The 19,793-nt window shown below is 40.5% G+C and overlaps 1 non-coding gene across 1 annotated transcript; it reads right to left on the bottom strand.

Annotated features, from left to right (window-relative positions):
* Positions 1 to 5,640: 5,640 nt before the first annotated feature.
* Positions 5,641 to 5,712, bottom strand: TRNAM-CAU (transfer RNA methionine (anticodon CAU)). Its single transcript has one exon. It is a non-coding gene; the product is annotated as a tRNA-Met (tRNA).
* Positions 5,713 to 19,793: the final 14,081 nt, after the last annotated feature.

Below are 19,793 nucleotides of genomic sequence, written 5' to 3'. Positions count from 1 at the left end.
TCAGTCGAGTCGGGCATAAATCTTCAATTTCCAAACTGTCCTCATAGGGTTTCTATCCTTCTATCTGTGCCTAAAGCTCTGGATTTCTTTTTGCTTATTGTACAGCTGCTGCTATAGACAGCCACCGTTCTTCTTCTAGAGCTATCAATAGCGTTGTTCCTCATGGCTCTGTCCTATCATAAACTCTCCTCCTTCTATTCGTCAGTGACCTTCTAAGTTGTACATATAACCCAATAGCACTTATACGCTGATGACTCCACCCTTCACCCCTCCATCCTCTTCTTCCAGCATCCATTTCAGCAGTTACATCAACAAACAAGGGGTGAGACTATGGCATACTTAATGTATGACTTGGCTCATAATCCTGACTGCTGTAAAAGTAATCCTGCTGTTTTCAAGGCATGAAACATTCAGTTCTTACATGCTTCAAACCACCAAAATCTACCACAGGAATGTCCTCTAACTTTTACCCCACCGCATGCCAGTGTCGTTTTAAAATGGTCTGAGAAAATGCCATGGCCAGTGCCAGTGCTGTTTTAAAATGGACTAAAATAAAAAACTTCACTGTGACCTCATTTTTCAAGATTCTCTGGTAAAAATTGACAGGCATGTAAGGTAACTGTTCCTTTACCATCCCCCAGGCTGTCAAGGCCATACACTCACTCTCTCCCCCCCTCATGCTCGCTCTGCCTCACTCTGCCTGTGTGCCTCACCCAGTGTTGTACATAGTGAAGGCATGTTGTAAATATTTTCATGTAAGTGTAGGTTGTAAATATTTTCTTGTAAGTGTAAGGACTATATAGTGAAGTCAAGTTGTAAATACCTTTTTGTAAGTGCCAGGACTGTACGTAATGAAGTCAGGTTGTACTTATCTTCAAGTAAGTGTAAGATAATGCATTCACAGTGAGAAAGACATGCAAATTGTGATAGATGCTGAAGTAATAAGTGATCAGAAAAATGTAGTGAACATTGCTATACCTTCCCAGCATAAATATCCGAGTATACCTTACATAGAAAACGGTTTTCTCTCACGTATGTGGTGAGCGTGAGAGAGCGGCTATACCTGTACAAGAGTATGCAGGACTAAAAAAAACTAATTTTCGAGCCTCGGTCAGCATTTTAATGGCAAAATTCATTGTTTCCACATCAAAATCAATCATTTTAGGCAAAAAAAAAAAAGGTCGAAAAATGGTCGGCACTGGGGTAACCCACAGGGCTAAAAATAGCCGGCACATGGCGGGTTAACAATACCCCTTTCAATATAATATTGACCCTGAACATAATTAGGGTTTCTTTCTCTCGGGATTTATCTTGGAATGATCATATTATCCCTCATGGAGGTTGGAGGATTGGACTCTCTGACCACCACTTGGTGGTGGTCAGAATCAGTGTCCAAGCGAAATGGAGAAATAGAAGAATAGGATGATAGGAGGAAGTAGCTATAGAAGGAGGATGGAAGGGTTGCAGGAGGATGAAAAAAAGGGCAGAATATAAGAGGGAAATGGAGGAATGATTGGGTAAATATGGATTGGAGCAAATGGGGGTCTTGGAAGGTGCGTGCAAGATATTCACACAAGAAATCTGTGCAGCATGTGAGGTGGTGTGTGCGGTGAAGAGAAGACAAAGGGGAGTGCAAAGAACAGCATGGTGGAATGAAGAGGTGAGAGAGGCTGTGGCACAAAAGAAGAATGATTATAATGAGTGGATGAGAAACAGTGATGTGGAGGAAGTTGAGAGACGGAAGACAGAGTTGTATGTAGAGACGAAGAGAGAGGTGAAAAGATTAGTAAGAGAGAGTAAAAAGAAAGTGGATGAGAAATTTGGAACAAATTTGAGTGTCAAGTGGAAGGAATGTAAGAAAATGTTCTGGAGAGAGGTAAGGACAGTTAGACAGGGTGCCAAAGAAGTTAGTAGAGGAGAGAAAGATAAAAATGGTAGATTATTAGTAGAGAAGGGAGAAAAAGTGAGTAGATGCAGTGAACACTCTAACGACTTGTCAGACATAGAGAATGAAAGTAATGCGAGTATAAGTGGCTGGGGAATGGCTGGGAGATGGAGAAATGTGAGAAGAGAGGAAGGAATCAGTAGGATGGAAGTTGTGAAAGCGATGAAGAAAGTTAAAATGGGGAAAGCCCCAGGAATTGGTGGAGTGTGTTGTGAAGTGTCAAAGCATGGGAGAGAGATAGGAGTAGAATGGTTGTGGATGACGTGCAAATTGACCTGGGCGGAAGGTAGAGTCCCAGATGATTGGAAGTCAGGTATAATTATTCCCCTGTACAATGGAAAAGGGGAAAAAGAAGTATGTAGTAATCGTAGGTTCATTTGTCTTTTTAGTGTAATAGGAAAAGTATATGGTAGAATACTTAGTGAAAGAGTTAGGGAAATAACAGAGGAATTAGTTGGAGAAGAACACGGAGGTTTTAGGAGGGGAAGAGGTTGTGTAGATCAGATATTGATTCTTACTTCTTTAGTGAAAAAGTTTCTAGAGAAGGGAAAGAAGTTGTATGCGGCTTTCATGAATTTGGAGAAAACATATGACAGGGTGGATGGACAAGGACTGTGGAAAGTGAAAGAATATATGGAGTACATGGGAAGTTGTAGAATGCTGTGAAGAGTATGTATAAGGGTGCTAAGGCTGCAGTGAGTGTGGATAGTGAACTGAGTGAATTTTCTGTTTGAAGGTTGGATTGAAACAGGGATGTTTCATGCCTCCATGGTTCTTCAGTCTGTATATGGATGGGATCATAAAAGAGATACAAGGTAGGGCAGTGGATGTTGCAATGGCCCTAATGAGAGAGGGCGGTGTTTGGAAAATCCCTGTCCTGTTGTTTGCGGATGATACAGTGTTGTTACGTGAAAACGAAGGGGAGCTGGAAGGTTTGGTGGGTGAGTTTCGGAGAGTATGTAAGAAACAGAATGTAAAGGTAAATGTAGGGAAGAGTAAAGTTATGGTCTTCGAGAGAGGTGAAGTCAGTGAATGTACAGTGAGGTTGGATGAGAAGGATATGGAAAATGTGATTGCGTTTATGTACTTGGATAATGTGATGAGTAAGGATGGAAGTTTGGAGGGTGAAATGCTTGAAAGGGTAAAGCAAGGAAGAAAGGTTGCTGGTACCTTGAAAGCAGTGATAAGAAACACGGAACTGAGCATGGAAGTGAAAAAGTTACTACGTGACAGTATTGTGATACCAGCTCTAACGTATGGAAGTAAAGCTTGGACCTTGTTGGAGGGACAGAAGAAAAGAGTGAGAGCTGTGGAAATGAGTTATTTGAGAGGAGCATGTGGAGTCACATGAAGAGACAGATGGACAAATGAGGAAGTGAAGGATCATTGTGGTGTGGATGTGGATGTGATAGAAAACGTTAGGAGAAACACTCTGAATTCGTTTGGCCATGTGGAGAGGATGGAGAGTGAGAAACTAACGAGGAGAGTGTATGTGAGTGAGGTGGATTGGGGAGAAGGAGGGGGAGGCCAAGGATGAGATGGAGGGATGGAGTGGAGACGTATATGAGGGAGGGGGGGGTGAGCTGGGAGCAGGGCAGTGAAATGGCGGGGTCAGGGAGACATGGAGGTGATTTGTTTGCGGCCACCCCTTACGAGATTAAGGTGTCTGACGATAGACAGATAAACAGATAGATAGATAGAAAATCTGCTTCCAAGTGATTAGGTGTGCTAAGCTGTCTCCATGCATTCTTTACCCCTGCACAGTTTTGACTATAAACACAGGCTTTATTATTGCTGTGTAAAGCACAACTCTCATGTGTGGGAAGGTTCCTCACATACAGCTCTTCTCAAGAAGGTAGACTCAAGGGCTTTTCATCTCGTTAACTCTCCTTGTCCTACTGGCTCCCTTCAACCTCGATCTCTTCGTCGCACTGTTGCATCTTCATCCTTATTCTATCGCTATTTCAGTGGTCACTACTAACTCCAATGCACGAGTTAACCGTTACTCCCAATCCTTCATGTTTGCAACATTTGAACTATAGAACTGTCTTTCTCTTTATTTCCTACTTCCTATGACCTCCAGTCTTTAAAACGCAGTGTGTCCAGGCACGTCAATATAACTGGACCTTGAATTTGGCTCTCTATTATCCTGTTTTTATTATTTCTTGGAGGGAACAATATGCTGACTTCCATTCTTTGGTTCCGTCATTCTTGTATTAAAATAAATCTGCTTGGTAAAATATTCTTCTAAATTACCATGAAATGTGAGATATAAACTATACATAAGATACTGATTCCATAAGACGACCAAAACAGGTAGACAGACTGATGGCGGGAAAACACTGAAAGTAAATCACCACTCATCAAGCAGCATTTATACAGGTTCATACAGGTACTAGTGAAACAACATACAAAAATTTAACAAACCTGACTGTAACTCAAAACATATATAACTTCTATGAACACAGTAGACACCAGCCACATTAAGTTATATCTCAAGGTGCCAAACGTTGGCAATCTGGTAGGGACGAAGCCTTGCACACGTCAGACACCGAAAGCTGCTATTAAACAGGATGGATTCTTACACCTTCCACCTCAGTAAAACGTTCAAAGCTTTCACATACAGATGCACGAAACATCATGAAGAAATTCACTCTGTTCGATGAATAAAACTGCCGATGATGAAGAGCACCATAAGCTGAACTGTGCGAAACATAGTCAGCGGAGCCAGCGGAAAAACATACTTGTAGCACAGCGTGGTTTCGATTCACGGACCTCTGGGATATGGGCCCAGCACGCTTCCACTGCGCCACTCTGCTGACCCGGGAAAGACTTATGTTTTGTTCTTTTTAACATTTCTGCTTGCATATCTCCACCACTGCGGCGGGTACGTAGCACCCGTCTCTCATCCTTTTTCTGCCGAACTGTCTAATGCAAAAGTTAACTGTTACTCCCAATCCTTCATCTATGCAACAGGTCAACAATGGAACTGTCTTTCTCTGTATTTCCTACTACTTATGACCTCCGGTCTTTAAAACGCAGTGTGTCCAGGCACGTCAATATAACTGGACCTTGAATTTGGCTCTCTATTATCCTGTTTTTATTATTTCTTGGAGGGAACAATATGCTGACTTCCATTCTTTGGTTCCGTCATTCTTGTATTAAAATAAATCTGCTTGGTAAAATATTCTTCTAAATTACCATGAAATGTGAGATATAAACTATACATAAGATACTGATTCCATAAGACGACCAAAACAGGTAGACAGACTGATGGCGGGAAAACACTGAAAGTAAATCACCACTCATCAAGCAGCATTTATACAGGTTCATACAGGTACTAGTGAAACAACATACAAAAATTTAACACTCACCTGACTTTACCTCAAAACATATATAACTTCTATGAACACAGTAGACACCAGCCACATTAAGTTATATCTCAAGGTGCCAAACGTTGGCAATCTGGTAGGGACGAAGCCTTGCACACATCAGACACTGAAAACTGCTATTAAACAGGATGGATTCTTACACCTTACACTGGAGTAAAACGTTCAGAGCTTTCACATACAGAAGCACGAAACATCATGGAGAAATTCACTCTGCTCGATGAATAAGATTGCAGATGATGAAGAGCGCCATAAGCAGAACTGTGCGAAACATAGTCAGCGGGGCCAGCGGAAAAAACATACTTGTAGCAGAGCGTGGTTTCGATCCACGGACCTCTGGGTTATGGGCCCAGCACGCTTCCACTGCGCCACTCTGCTGACCAACGACTTTACCTTACATTTTGTTCTTTTTGAACATTTCAATTGTTTCTCATGTAGACAAACCCTCTCATATGCGAATGGATAATGAAAGCTATCTTAATATCTAAATTTGTAATGTCTTTCTGAAACTGAATAAAATCATCTAAGGATAACATGGCGAAGGGCAAAATGCGTCGCTGGGCTGAAGTTTTAATACATCCCAAGACCCATCTTTTCATGTCTTTCCCTTTCATTAAGCTTTATTCTTTCCTTCTTTTTCACACCGTATTCCTCCTTCTTCCATCAGTCATACTTGGATTCTTGTCATCTCTCTCTCTCTCTCTCTCTCTAGTTATTCTAGTTCTCTCCATTTCCAGTGTTGATCCTGACTTTTTTCCATGAGGTTTTCAATTTTCCTTCTCAGTGGAGCTGGTGTTCAACTTGTTAGCACTTTCAGCTCGTACTTAGAAGAGCCAGAGTTTGAATCTCGGCCCGGTTAGACTCGTAGACTCGGATTCCTGCCTTCTAGTTTCTACTCATAGCTTGGTATAATTGGGGACCAGGAAGTATGACTGACATATACGAATCGTGTTCATGGGAAGGACTCTTTTGTGACGACAGGCATTTATCTTATTCTTCTCTTTCGTTTCTCCTGCCCCCTCTCCCTCTATGGAGAATGTCTCTGTCTATCCTTCCTTTCTTTCTTCCTTTGCTTGTGGTTATCGATGATTTTAAAACTTTCTTAAGAGTCAGGAAAACTCTGGTATTCTACTGATGCTAATCCTGGACATTGTTACTAGTAGTGCCGTTAGCCCTTAAATGGTTGAGGCAATATTTTGTTTACTTCTATTTCACTTTATATATCATAAATATATTCATGTGAGAGTGAGTCGCAGGTGCCTGACAGTGTTAATCCTATTACCATTTACCGTCTTATGGTCAGGACAGGACTAGTAATCTACTCCAACTACAAATTAATTTGTTTTGTTAAGAGTAACTCACATGGTTCTGAAAGCACTAAAGACCTCCGTAATAAGCCGAAGGACGGCTTATTCGTATAGCTGCTGTTGTGATGAAATAACTGTGTAAGGAGGTGATGGAGAGTCTGATCCAGGTTCCAAACGGAGAGGCTTGCCAGTCTACCATTCACGCCAAAATCGCATTTTTTTTATCTATCCAATAACAAAGGTTGGGGGAAAAAATAGAACTACTACTGGGTCACTCCCTGTGAAATCTGTTTCCATTCTCACTTTCATTTTGTTCTGAAATAAAAAGCAGAATGTCCAGTCCTGATATAAAAAGCATATTGTCCAGATTGTCGCCTGGTGAATCGGGGTGTTCTTTAGCTCGATTACATCCTGATCGAAGATTTTGCAGCAGAACATGTTCATTTCGGCTTCAGTGTGAACAAGTCCTATGTAGTTTTACACCATCTGAAATTCAGACCCAGACCGGCATCCTTATTGGTTAAGTCAAATCCATAGTACATGTTTCTTACCACTTTCTTTCTGCATACGATATGCTCGTGATCTCTTATACGTATATTTTTTTAAATATTAGTGCAAATAGCAAAGTAATTAATATCATCATGGGAATTGATGAGTTAATGTCCAAAATTTTCCGCTAAGATGTGGTCGATAGTCTGTCTAGTGCACGACGACACGACCCCTATCGTACATTCTGTCCGGTTTTACTTGACCTTAAACTGCGATCTATATAACAACTGCCGACTGTTGTCCAGTTCGTGGTGTGATAAGGTGATTATTATTTCTCTGAAACCATGTTGTTTATTGCATTATTTGGAGCACAAAGCCCGAGACTAGACTGCTTAGTCCCCACATTTGCGGCGAGACTGACTTGACGTGATCCATGAGTAGCATTACGTGAGCAATAAATTGCAACCGTCCCTTGAAGGACAAGTGTAACTGTCACATCTGGTTGGAGCACTTGAACCCACTAGACTATCAAACGTCTATCTGATTACTTAGTTTCCGCCCAGCGTTGAATTTTGTTCCGTAAAAGATAGGAAATCATTTGGCTTGTCATCCAGTGCAGAGTCACTCGAAGGTAACACTGCATCAGATGAGTAGATGATGAGCGTCTCCACCTACCAAATGCAAATATGTAAAAAGCACTTTTCTGGCATGGGAATATTTCCGTTTCTGCAAGGAAATAAATCTCCTAGTGTCTTACTTCTCAGTCCATCTCCTCCCCTCTCTCAGTCCCTCTCATATATCTCCTCTTCTTTCCTCTCTCGTTTCTCTACTGGCATGCCTCTCTCCTCCACCCTCTCCTCCTCTGAATCGTCCCAAACTGTTTGCTGTATTCTAGTTTTTTTTAATTTCATCATTCGTCCTCTCCTTCTTTCTCTTTCCTCCATCCTTTTCCTTCCCCTAGTCTTCCCCTGTTCGTTCTCTCCTGTATTTCCTCGTCATGATCTGTTTGTCTTTCCTTGTCTTTTTTTTTTTTTTTACCCTCTCGTTTCTTTTCCTTCTCTTTCAACATCCTCTCCCTCCCCTCTCTCCCTCATCGTCGGTCTTCTTTCGTGAGGCGTCTGAGCTGACTCTGTCTTCTTTGTCCTTTCGTCATTGTTTTTCACATTCTCTCTCCCCCTCTCGTTTATCTCCTTCTTACCCTCCCATCTCCTTCTTCTTCTCCTCTGCAGAATTTCTCCATCTGTCTCTTCCGCTTTCCTGCAATTCCGGTCCGAAACTTTTCCTAGCAGTGTGTTCTGTTAAAACGCAGTGACTCTTACCTTTACTCGATTACTAAAGACTGTCATCACTTCCCCTCCTCAGTCTCGGTCTCTTACTGTTCATATTTTTTTCTCTATTCTTGTAATGCCACTCTCTCTCTCTCTCTCTCTCTCTCTCTCACACACACACACACATACACACACACACACACACAATCATACACACATTCCTTTCCATTATGAATGCTATGTATTACACAGTACTCCGCTCGTGCATAATATATATTTTTTTTCCTTTCTTTTCATGAATTCAACTCTGGACATAGCCTAAGGAGCCCGTTACCGAATGCCAGTAACCCTCCTACCACTGGATCACCACTTGCATGCTGAATATACTGCCTTCCCATGGTCTGAGTCTGCTATCATTTTATCATGAATGCTGAGCTGTGGCAAGAGAGTAACACTAGAATACGTTTCTAGTCACGAAGGAGTGCTATGGAAATGGTATACTGTAGAGCCACAATAACTTCTTGTTTTGCCACCGAGATATAGCAAGAGATCAACGCAGTTTTACAATATTCTAGTCACAGAGAAATACTGTATTATAGAAAGGATGTCGGACCTTAGTATTGTTTTGTTCAACTAATAAGCTTCGGAAAATTAGCTGAGAATACAGGAAAATCTTCGTCAATTTAAGGTGAATGAATTACCACGATCATTATCATTATCATTATGGTCAACATTATCAACAACTTCTGTTAATTCAATTACGAAAATAAGTTTTCCCCAAATCTGACCGTATTACCTACTTACCCTCTCAACTTCACGTAATCTACTGTATTTTACCTCAGCTAATACCAGACGAAAGTAGGCCGTAAAAACCTGACAGCATAAACAGTAGTACCGTTGAGTCTTTCATGGTCGGGACGATTCTAGTGTTCTCTTCCAGATAAAGGCAGAAATTTTATTCAGCTGAGAGTGAATCACAGAAGCCTGAGGGTGTTTTTCTGTTCCAATCAAGTCCTGCCAAATCACTTACTTCATCAATTTATCTGATACTCTGCCTTCCACTTCTCACCGTTGTCTCCAGCGCTCTAAGTCATATTTCCAGCAGCCATTTTCTCTTTGTCTGTCTGGTTGGGTCGAACACTCCTTTTCCTCATTCCCTCACTCTTTTCCGTCACTCCTTTCCTTCACATTTCTCTCCCCTCACTTATTCCTTATCATCGTTCCCTCATTCCTGTTCGTCACACGTCTCTCTCACTTCCTCACATCATTTCTCACTCTTCTCCCTCACTTCCTCACACATTTTGCTCTTTCCTCTTCCTCACTATTTCACTCCTCTCAAACAATCCAATCACCTCAGTTTTCTCATTCACACCTCAACCCTCTGCCTCAGTCTCCTCAATTCTTTCCCATAAATCCCCATTTACCTCCCACTCTCTGTCTCTCTCTCTCTCTCTCTCTCTCTCTCTCTCTCTCTCTCTCTCTCTCTCTCGTACGTAGTCATAACTGTAGCCACCGCTCTGAGCTCGTCAATAACAAGAGCCTCACATTTTGTTAACAAAACCATCTTAACAGCTTGAACGCTGAGGAGCAACTAGGTAAAGTGAGTTCGACAGGTACAGTCAGGGAAAGTTCCGCATTACCCACCTCACGAAGCACTGGTGTGAGACGGGTGAATGTGAGGCAGCAGCCAGACCTCATGTGTCTGGTACCACTGGGTGTGAAGGAGAGGAAGACGGGGGACTGGGGGCACAGGAGGGTTTAGTGATAGATTGGGAATCACCTGTAGGTGTGCAATGTTTTGTTTGGACGGTGTGTTTGAGTTAATTTAATATGGATAAATGACAATATAATGCTAGCATTTTATGAAAAAATTACATAATGTCTGTACACCTAGTGTTGTTAGGAAAGTTATGGAAGTTTGCTGGGTTCGGAGAGAGGTTTCAATGCTTTCATTCATTTCATTTAACATGAGACGTTTCTCCAGGAGATATTCATAATGATATAACATATTTTTATATTTTGTGCAGTGTTGCCACACTTTATATTGGAATTATCGTACCGGCTCATCAAAATTATCGTTTTTTCGTTGGCATTATCGTACTCTATTAAATTCATTTTTTATAGTGTTTAATAATCTAATGTATTTTAACACTGTCGTTGATACCTTGGTGTATTTACTGAAAAATTATCCATTACAATTAATTTCATCTGAACCGTAATTTTGTAAGGTACTGACGTATACTCAGGTGTATATTTTTCACATTTTATTTTGTATCAGAATTAAGGCATACCATGAAAATCTCATAATAATAACACTATAATAATATAATCATATCCTTTATTACAAAAATAATATTACAAGGAAAAGAAGTATATATCCTTTCTGCCACTCTAGGAAACCAATCTGACCAGCAGCAGATCATTCACAGAAATGTGCTTACTCTTGCAGATAACAACCCCGTAAGATCATAAAAAAAGTATTTTCAATGATCAACATTCCATTAGCCCTTAAGATTAGCTGCGCATGCCACAAAATTTACTGCCATGCTAGCTTTCAACAAAGATTATCATACCAATTATACGATAATAGAAAACGGTACGTACATTGTACGAGGCAATATTATCGTACTTGTAGGATAATTTATCGTACATGTGGCAACACTGATTTTGTGTTGGCTCGAAAACAAAACCACTATATTAATTATCTCTCTCTCTCTCTCTCTCTCTCTCTCTCTCTCTCTCTCTCTCTCTGGGGGGCGCGGTAGCACAGTGGTAGCGCGCTGAGCTTGTGGTCGGGAGGTCGCAAGTTCGAGCCTAGCCCGGGCTACCGTTGCCGGGAGGGGTAGGGTCCTCCTGTAACCCCGCGGGGCTATATGGCCTTAGTTGCCTAGCTCGGGGAATTCATTTCTCCATTTTCTCTCTCTCTCTCTCTCTCTCTCTCTCTCTCTCTCTCTCTCTCTCTCTCTCTCTCTCTCTCTCTCTCTCTCTCCGTATTTGTGTAAATTCGTATTAATTTATTTATCCTCTGTCGTCCCACTGTAAACATCCGCCTGCAAACATTTTCGGCGTTATTCTGGTAACTATTCATCTCGAACTTAGTCAAGAGTAGTGTGCAATAATAATACAATATATATATATATATATATATATATATATATATATATATATATATATATATATATATATATATACGAGCGATTAACAGGTTTTTCGTTTTCCTATAGACAGAATGACATGGGAAGTCCTACTTATAAGATCAGTCTCTGTAACTATCATTCCTATCGAACATTACAAAACAAAGCTAAGGAAGCATACCTTTGACGGTAAACGTGTACTGATACTGTGACTTGAGCAACTCTCCTAACCCTCCCACTCTCGGCCACCCTCCCGCCCACTCACAGTTACCAGACAAGTGGGGTCTGGTTGCTGCTTCGTGACTATTCGTCGACCACCAATGCTCCGAACAGTGGGTAATGTGGAACTTTCCCTGACACTACATTAAGGTGATATTATTAAAACGAAGACAGCTGTGTTCATAACCTGGCAATTTTTACGGGAAACAGTAATATATGTCTCTCTACAGTCATATATTATTTCTGGTTGGGTAGATGAAGTTTCAAAGGTAATATTCCTAATCCCCCAGAAACCCAAACATCCACTTACCCACCGCCAGGGACCAATAGTAAGATCACACACACACACACACACACACACACACACACACAGAGCGAGAGAGAGAGAGAGGGAGAGATACTTGTGTAGGAAAAATATCAGAAGCATGTGATTACGACGAAACATGGTCAACGTTTTTGTATTGTTGCTGGCTGCATCTGGAATATGGTATGTAAGCTGATTACATAATAATAACAGGCGCTCCATAAATGATCGACAGAAACTGGGGTTTGCTTACTACTTTCCGCTTTGAGCATTTTTATAGTGCGAGTTTAGAAGCCAAATATAATGAGAGGAAGTTTTCAAGAGCCTTATCATTATCTTCCCACCGGTTAAAACATTGACAGCAAAAAATTTCTGGACCCCCTTCATTGGCCTAGAGCATTGCGTTGTAGTCAAACCCCAGTCATCACACTAGTCATCACTACTCTTATCGTCCCGTTGTAACCCCTTAACACATTAATTTATCAATAACTGGTCATCTCTGGGATCATCACTTATTGGTCATCACTGTTCATTATTATATGGTCATCACTGATCGTCACTGGTCATCACTCGCTAGTCATCACTATTTTTTACACCCTGGCCATCACTGGTCATCACGGATAAACAATGGTCAACACTCTCTGATCATTACTGTCCATTACTTTCTGGTCATCACTGATTGCCACTATCCATTATTGATTATTATCCACTAGTAACTATTTGTCTTCAAGGGCCACCACTCACTGGTCATCACTAATTGGAAATCAGTGATCGCCAATCACTGGTCATCATTCACTAGTCATCACTCACTGGCCATCATTCTGTGAATATCAATGTTCATCACTCACTCGTCATCACTGGTCATCGTTCACTGATCGTCTTTCACTGGTCATCTCTGGTCCTCGCTGGTCATCCTTGGGCATCACTCTTTTTGCCGTCAGTAATTATCACTGATCATCACCCGCTTTCATCGTTGGTCATCAGTCCATTGCAGGTGAAGTTTGTGACTGCTGGCATGAGGGTATTAATGAATGCTAGGATAGGTGGTGGCGGCTGTGATGTTGGTGAAAGCGAATAATCAGGAGTGAGAGGGTTGAGGAAGTATTGAAAGCAATGAAGGAAGTCAAAATGAAAAAAGACCCAGAAATTGATGGAGTGTGTGGTGAAATGCTGAAGCATGGGGGAGAAGTGGTATTATAATGGATATGGATGATGTGCAGATTGGCCTGGGATGAAGGTAGTGTCTCGGAGGATTGGAAGTCAGTTATAATACTTCCCCTATACAAAGGAAAAGAGGAAAAAGAAGTATGTGGTAATCATTGAGGCATTTGTCTTCATAGTGTGATCAATAGTGAGATAACAAAGGAATAAGTTAGAGAAGAACATGGAGGAATAAGGAGGGGAAGAGGTTGTGTAAATCAGATATTGATTCTTAAGTTCTTAGTAGGAAAGTTTCTAGAGAAGGGAAAGTTGTACGCGGCCTTCATGGATTTGGGGAAAGCACTTGACAGAGTGGATAAACAAGAAATGTGTTAAATATGAAGAACATATGGAGTAAATGGGAAGTTGTTGAATGCTGTGAAGAGTATGTATGTGGGTGCTAAGGCTGCAGGGAATGTGGATGGTGAACTGAGTGAATTTTTCTGTTTGAATGTTGGATTGATACAAGGATGTGCCATGTCCCAATGATTGTTTAATCTGTATATGGATGGGGTTATAAAAGAGATACTAGGTAGGGCAATGGATGTTGGAGTGGCCTTAATGAGACAGAGCAGTGTTTGGAAACTCCCTATACTGTTGTTTGCAGATGATACTGTATTGTTAAGTGAAGACGAAGACGAACTGCGGGGCTTGATAAATGAGTTCAGAAGAGTGTGTAAGAAATGAAATCTGAAGGTGAATGTAGGGAAGAGTAAAATTACGGTCTTAGAGAGAAATGAAGTCACTGAATGTGGAGTGAGGTTGGATGATGAGGAAGAGGAAAATATGAGAGCAATGTAAGAGACGAAATCTAAATGTGAATGTAGAGAAGAGCAAAATTATGGTCTTCGAGAGAAATGAAGTCACTGAATGTACAGTGAGGTTGGATGATGAGGAAAAGGAAAATGCGAGTGCATTTATGTACCTGGGTAGTATGATGAGTAATGATGAAGTTTTGGAAGGTGAAGTGCTTGATAGGGTATAGCAACGAAGAAAAGTTGCTGGCTCTTTGAAAGCAGTGGTACGAAACAGGGAAGCGAGCATGGATGTAATAAAGTCGCTGCATGACAGTATTGTGAAACCAACCCTTGACACAAGTCAAGAGTTGAGAGCATTGGAAATGAGTTCTTTGAGAGGAGCATGTGGAGTTACATGGAGAGACAGACTGACAGATGGGGAAGTGAAGAGGCATTGTGGTATGGATGTGGATGTAATAGAAAGCGTCAGGAGAACACTGAGGTGGCTTGGGCATACAGAAAGGATGGAGAGCAAGAGACTGACGAGGTGAGTGTATGTGAGTGAGGTGTAGGGGGGCAGAAGGAGGGTTAGGCCAAGGATGAGATGGAGGGATTGAATGGAGAGGTATATGAGAGGGGTGTGAAATGGTGGGGGACAGGGCGACATGCAGGCGACCCCTAACGAGATTAAGGAGTCTGGTAATAGACAGATAGACAGATAGAGAGGGTTGTTGTTATGAGGCGTTTATATGTGGATGGATGCAATGACTGCTAATTACAGGACTGCTACGACTACTCTCATGATGACATTAATAGACCGTAGACGATATCATTGTGGTAGAGTTTACTGTTGATGTGAGGAAATAATGGCGAAAGAATGAGCAGCTTTTACTAGAGAAGTATATGTTGGTGCAAGCGGTAAGTGCTTAATGTTGGGTTGGAGCGTCAATATGGGCTGTTCTTAATGAGAGTGTGTTTGAAGTTGGTGATGAAGACTAAGTAACTGCAATACGGTTGCAAATAGTGGTTGTGTAAATGGCATCTGAAATGCGGGTGGAGTTCCCTGGAGTAACAGCTGGACAAATGAATGACGGAGTAAGGTGGAACTAAACGGAAAGGGAGTACTTTTTTTAAATAATAGAACAGAGGAAGGAAAAATAAATGAATAAGAAAAATAATCCGTTCACCAGATTATTGGTGTCCTCCATTCATAAAAAACTTGTAACAGCTGGACTTGAACAGTTGTGAGATGAAATCTGGGGGGAAACAACCCCGGGGAAGCGAGTTTCAGAGAGAGTAAGTTCGGAGAATAAAAGCATTCTGATAGGCAGAAGTTCTGCAATATGGCTGTGTGACATTCCAGTCATGAGCGCTACCAGATGCCCGTGTAGCACGTGGGAAGGCATGGAGAGGTGGCACAATGGACGCAACTTCGTCTGAACATTTGCCATAAAATTATCTGTATAATAATGCAGGGAGGCAACATTCCATCTTACTTGTAGGGGAGGTACCGGTAGTTTATTTGTAATACCAGGGTTATTAATAATTCCAACAGCTTTGTTCTGAGTTTTATCTAGTTGCTTTAGGGCAACCTCTCCACATCCATTCCACAAGGGCGAGCAATATTCATTCTGAGAGGACACATGACTCATAAATTATAGCTAACTTATGTAAAATGATCTTTAAAAGGCGTTGAGGAGATGCGGAATGATGGAAAATGTAGGCAAATGATAAGAGAATGGTTTAGAAACGAAGATGGTTGGAGAGCCAAAAGTGGAAGAAAAATATTTATGAAAAAGAGATACCCCGCTATATGGATACTATGTCGATATATAAATCGAATGATGGATTGATTGATTGGACTGATTGATAGACTGAAAAATATCTGGACTGACATCGAAAATTATTTAGACTGATGGATCAGTTTATAGAGATATATAGGTTAATTATAGACAGGTGCACAAACAACAGGCAATCAGACCGACAAATAGGTAGGCAGACTGCTTGTCTGGTAGGTAGATGGAAAGGTAATTGTGCTGGTAGTGGTGCTGCTAGTAGTGGCTGTAGGGAAGAAAGGTGTGATGGTAACAAACTTAGTGTTGTAAGGCATAGTGGTGAGCGTGTCTAAGAAGACTGATACTGTGGTTGAGTGGTTGGTGGTGGTTATGGACAACATGGTTATTATGCGTGGCCTACTACGATACGATGTGGGGTTTTCTGGTGGGGAATGGCGTGTTCTGGTTGGTGTGTTGTGGTGTGGTGTAGTATAATGTGAAATGAAGTTGTGTTGCATGGTGCACTGTGGTATGGTGTACTGTGGTTTGGTGTGGTGCGTTTTAATTAAATAATTATGAGGTAGACTGGAGTGATGTAGTGAGGAATGAAGCTGTGTAGTGTAAGTTGCAGTTCAAAGTCATGTGGTATGGTGTGGTGTGATGTGGTGTGATATAGAGCTGAGTGGTTTGGTGTCTTGTGATATGGAGTTGAGTATTACTGAGTAGAGTGATATGGAGTTGTGTAGTACGGAGTAGAGTGGAATGGAGTTGAGTAGTACTGAGCAGAGTGGTAAGGATTTGAGTAGTACTGACTAGGGTGGTACGGAGTTGAGTAGTACTGAGCAGGGTGGTATAAAGCTGAGCACCACTGTGCAGAGTGGTATGGAGTTAGTATTAAGAATTTTGTAGAACTTCTTAGCTTCTTGTAGTGTGTTTTGTAGATCAGTTATGCGTAAGTTATATTCTTGGACGAGAGGTAGTTATACGCGAGTAGGTTTGTAAGTAGATAATCTTAGTTCCCTATGTCATGCAATGACAGGAGAGGCAAATATTAGTATGGGACTATTTATAATTTTATTTTTCTTGAAAAGATTACCTGAAGTCTCTCACACATGAGTGAAGTACAGAGTCCCACTGTTACTTCCCAGATTGTCTTGTTAGACCCCTTTTCTCTCTCCCTTTCTCTACAACCTATCGGTTCTATAGGTAGCCACTTTCTGACTCTCTAACTCTTCCTTCCCTGACTAGGAGAACTTTGTGTCATGTATACTAGACACATGTTACAATGTTCGAGAAGCCCGTGTATCTGTGTGTATGTAGCGTTTCTGTGACATAGTGCGCGTCTTGCATTCCTTACAGAAATGCAGACACATTTCCTTTCCCACCTAGCTTGACTACCTTTAAGACTACACATCTGTGTTCCTATCTGTTATGAACTTGTATTATTATAATATAGAGTCCTGACAACGCTCGGTCACGCCAGCTGGTGATCCTCTGACAGCACACATCAGTGACACACTCTAATCTATTAACATATAATATTGATTATAATATTGTAATGACATAATACTCATGATAATATTGTACTGACCTAATAATATTCTAGAAACAGAATACATTGTAAGCAAATTGTTTACATAACTGAACAAACGCACTATAGTTAAACTGATTATAGAATATTGTATAAAATATTGTAAAATGTATATGTATAATTAACATATGCATAAAACTGTGCAATGGTAATACTGCTAGGTCATTACATTACATATGGAGTTATCCCTTTGGTAATGTCTAATATTTCACCTAACTTGTATGATGAATCTGGTTATACAGAATTGTAGTAACACTGTGTGAATTGTTACATAATTGTATTGTTACATAACTGTATTTTTATTGTACATAATTGTATTGTAATCGTTACATATCATTTGTAGTTACATAATTGTAGCAACTGTAACATAATTGTAATAACATTGTAGTAATACTGTAGTAACATTGTATGAATTGTTACATAATTGTATTGTTACATAATAATTGTATTGCACATAATTGTATTGTAATTGTTACATATCGTTTGTAGTTACATAATTGTAGCAACTGTAACATAATTGCAGTAATGCAATCGTTTGTCGTTAGATAATAGTAGTAACTGCAGTAATATTGTAGTAACTGCAGTCCTGACATAGCTTATCCAGTCATGCTTCAGTCGATGATAGTGATGATGTGCCTTGCCAGTGGCTTGTGGAGAACAATAACTTGCTCTTTGTTTCACTTATAGGAGTTTATGCTGTATTGCGGCATTTGTATTAACAGTTACAGCTATTTTTGTTTCTTTGTTTTGCAATCTTACTGTATTTTTTTTTTTTTTTTGTATGTATTGATTTTCTATAGTTTGTTTTTCTTCGTTTGTGTACGCTTTTTCTGTGTTGTCCTAGGTTGCATAATTGGTGGCTAATTCCCTTAGGACCCTTTTTTAAGGCTTAGTTTATATTGCACAAATAATATTGAAAATTATATTATATAGCCCGATATTTTGTTATTTTATATTACAAAATATATATACATTATATACAGCACTAACTATGTACACTTACTTATTCATTTGTACCTATAGTGGGCAATATATGTGTCAGCACTGTGTGAAAATCTTTGCCTTCACGATTGTGTAGAAGATATTGTTCAAGCTTCCTAACGTTATTTTGTGTTGGCCATTTTGTTTTCTGGTTTTCCTTGTAATTTAGTTTGATTGGTTCCACTAGGTAGCTTAAATTAATAAATTCATATTACAGTTCTTTTAACGCTCAGTGAGTAACTATAGCTCAGTCGGTAGAGAGGTGGCCTGTAGTCCTACTGGACCCAGGTTCAAATCCCCGCTGGGGCAGAGAACAGTTTAAGGATTCGAATTTAGTAAAAGCAGACTTTACTTATCTACCAGAGGACCCGCCGACATGTCGTAAATATACCCTTCCCCCCCTGATACCAATACACCAGACCTGTATGAGACAACCCTAGCATATATTAAATATGGACGATGGGTGTTAGCGCCGAAGTGGTGACACGTACAGGTGTATGGTATGTAGGAGGACTACTAGGCCTTGGGAGCAGGCTGTGAAGCCTTTGTCCAGAGTCGGACACATAAAAGGAAAAAAAATGTGATTGTATATTTTAATTATTGTTTTGTAGATGTAATAATGTGTAGTTGTACGTATGAAAGAATTATGTATGTATAAATGGTAACAATCACAGGGAATAAATGAATGCTAACAAGTATTTAGTGATTGAATTATGCACATAATTGAAGTAGGTATGTGTACCAAAGTTGTAACTATACATCACATTTTATATGTTTATGGAGAAGGTTTTGTCTACTACTGTGTCTATCACTGTGTATTGTATAAATGAAATAACTATGTAACTAACTAATTTTTACCGCGGTGGGAATGGTGTTAGTGATGGGGCAGGTGGTGAGTTGATTGAAGTGTTGTGGGGTGTCCTCAGCTTCTCAGCAAAACGTTAGCAACGTCGACTTCTCACGCTGTGGTAGCTGTAGTGAGTAAATGAGTAGTGATGAGTAATTTGAGTGAAGAAGGATGAGTAAGATGAATTGTGAATGTGGGCTTTGGTATTTGTTGCCGTCGTCTTGACCTCTTCATTTATTCGTCAGCGTGGTGATGTTGGTGGAGGTAGGGGGGCGGTTGGAGAGAGGGGTGGGGGTTTGTTGCTTTGTTATTGCCCTTCGTTTGTTTGTTTTGTTTTTCATTCTTGATGTATTCTCGGTCCTTTCTTATTGTGATTTACTCGTTGTGGGATGAAGAATGTTGCTACTTGTTGGTGCGTGTAGAAGATTATAGAGATGTCTTGTAGACTTGATACTTGTAGTTAACTGTAGAGCTTGTTTTTCCTCACTCGTAACTCGCTCTTCTTACTGTATATTCGACTGTGGTTACTTGATCGTAGAATTGTAGTTTCTTGATAATGCAGAATCAACTGTAGAACTGAAGCTGATATTGGTTACAGTCTCGTCTG

This window comes from Coenobita brevimanus, chromosome 52 (assembly GCF_032717465.1).
Source record: "Coenobita brevimanus isolate Jiangsu-jjx chromosome 52, ASM3271746v2, whole genome shotgun sequence".
Lineage (NCBI taxonomy): Eukaryota > Metazoa > Arthropoda > Malacostraca > Decapoda > Coenobitidae > Coenobita > Coenobita brevimanus.
The sequence above is the reverse complement of the archived record's forward strand: the minus strand, read 5'-3'. Positions and strand labels throughout refer to the sequence as shown.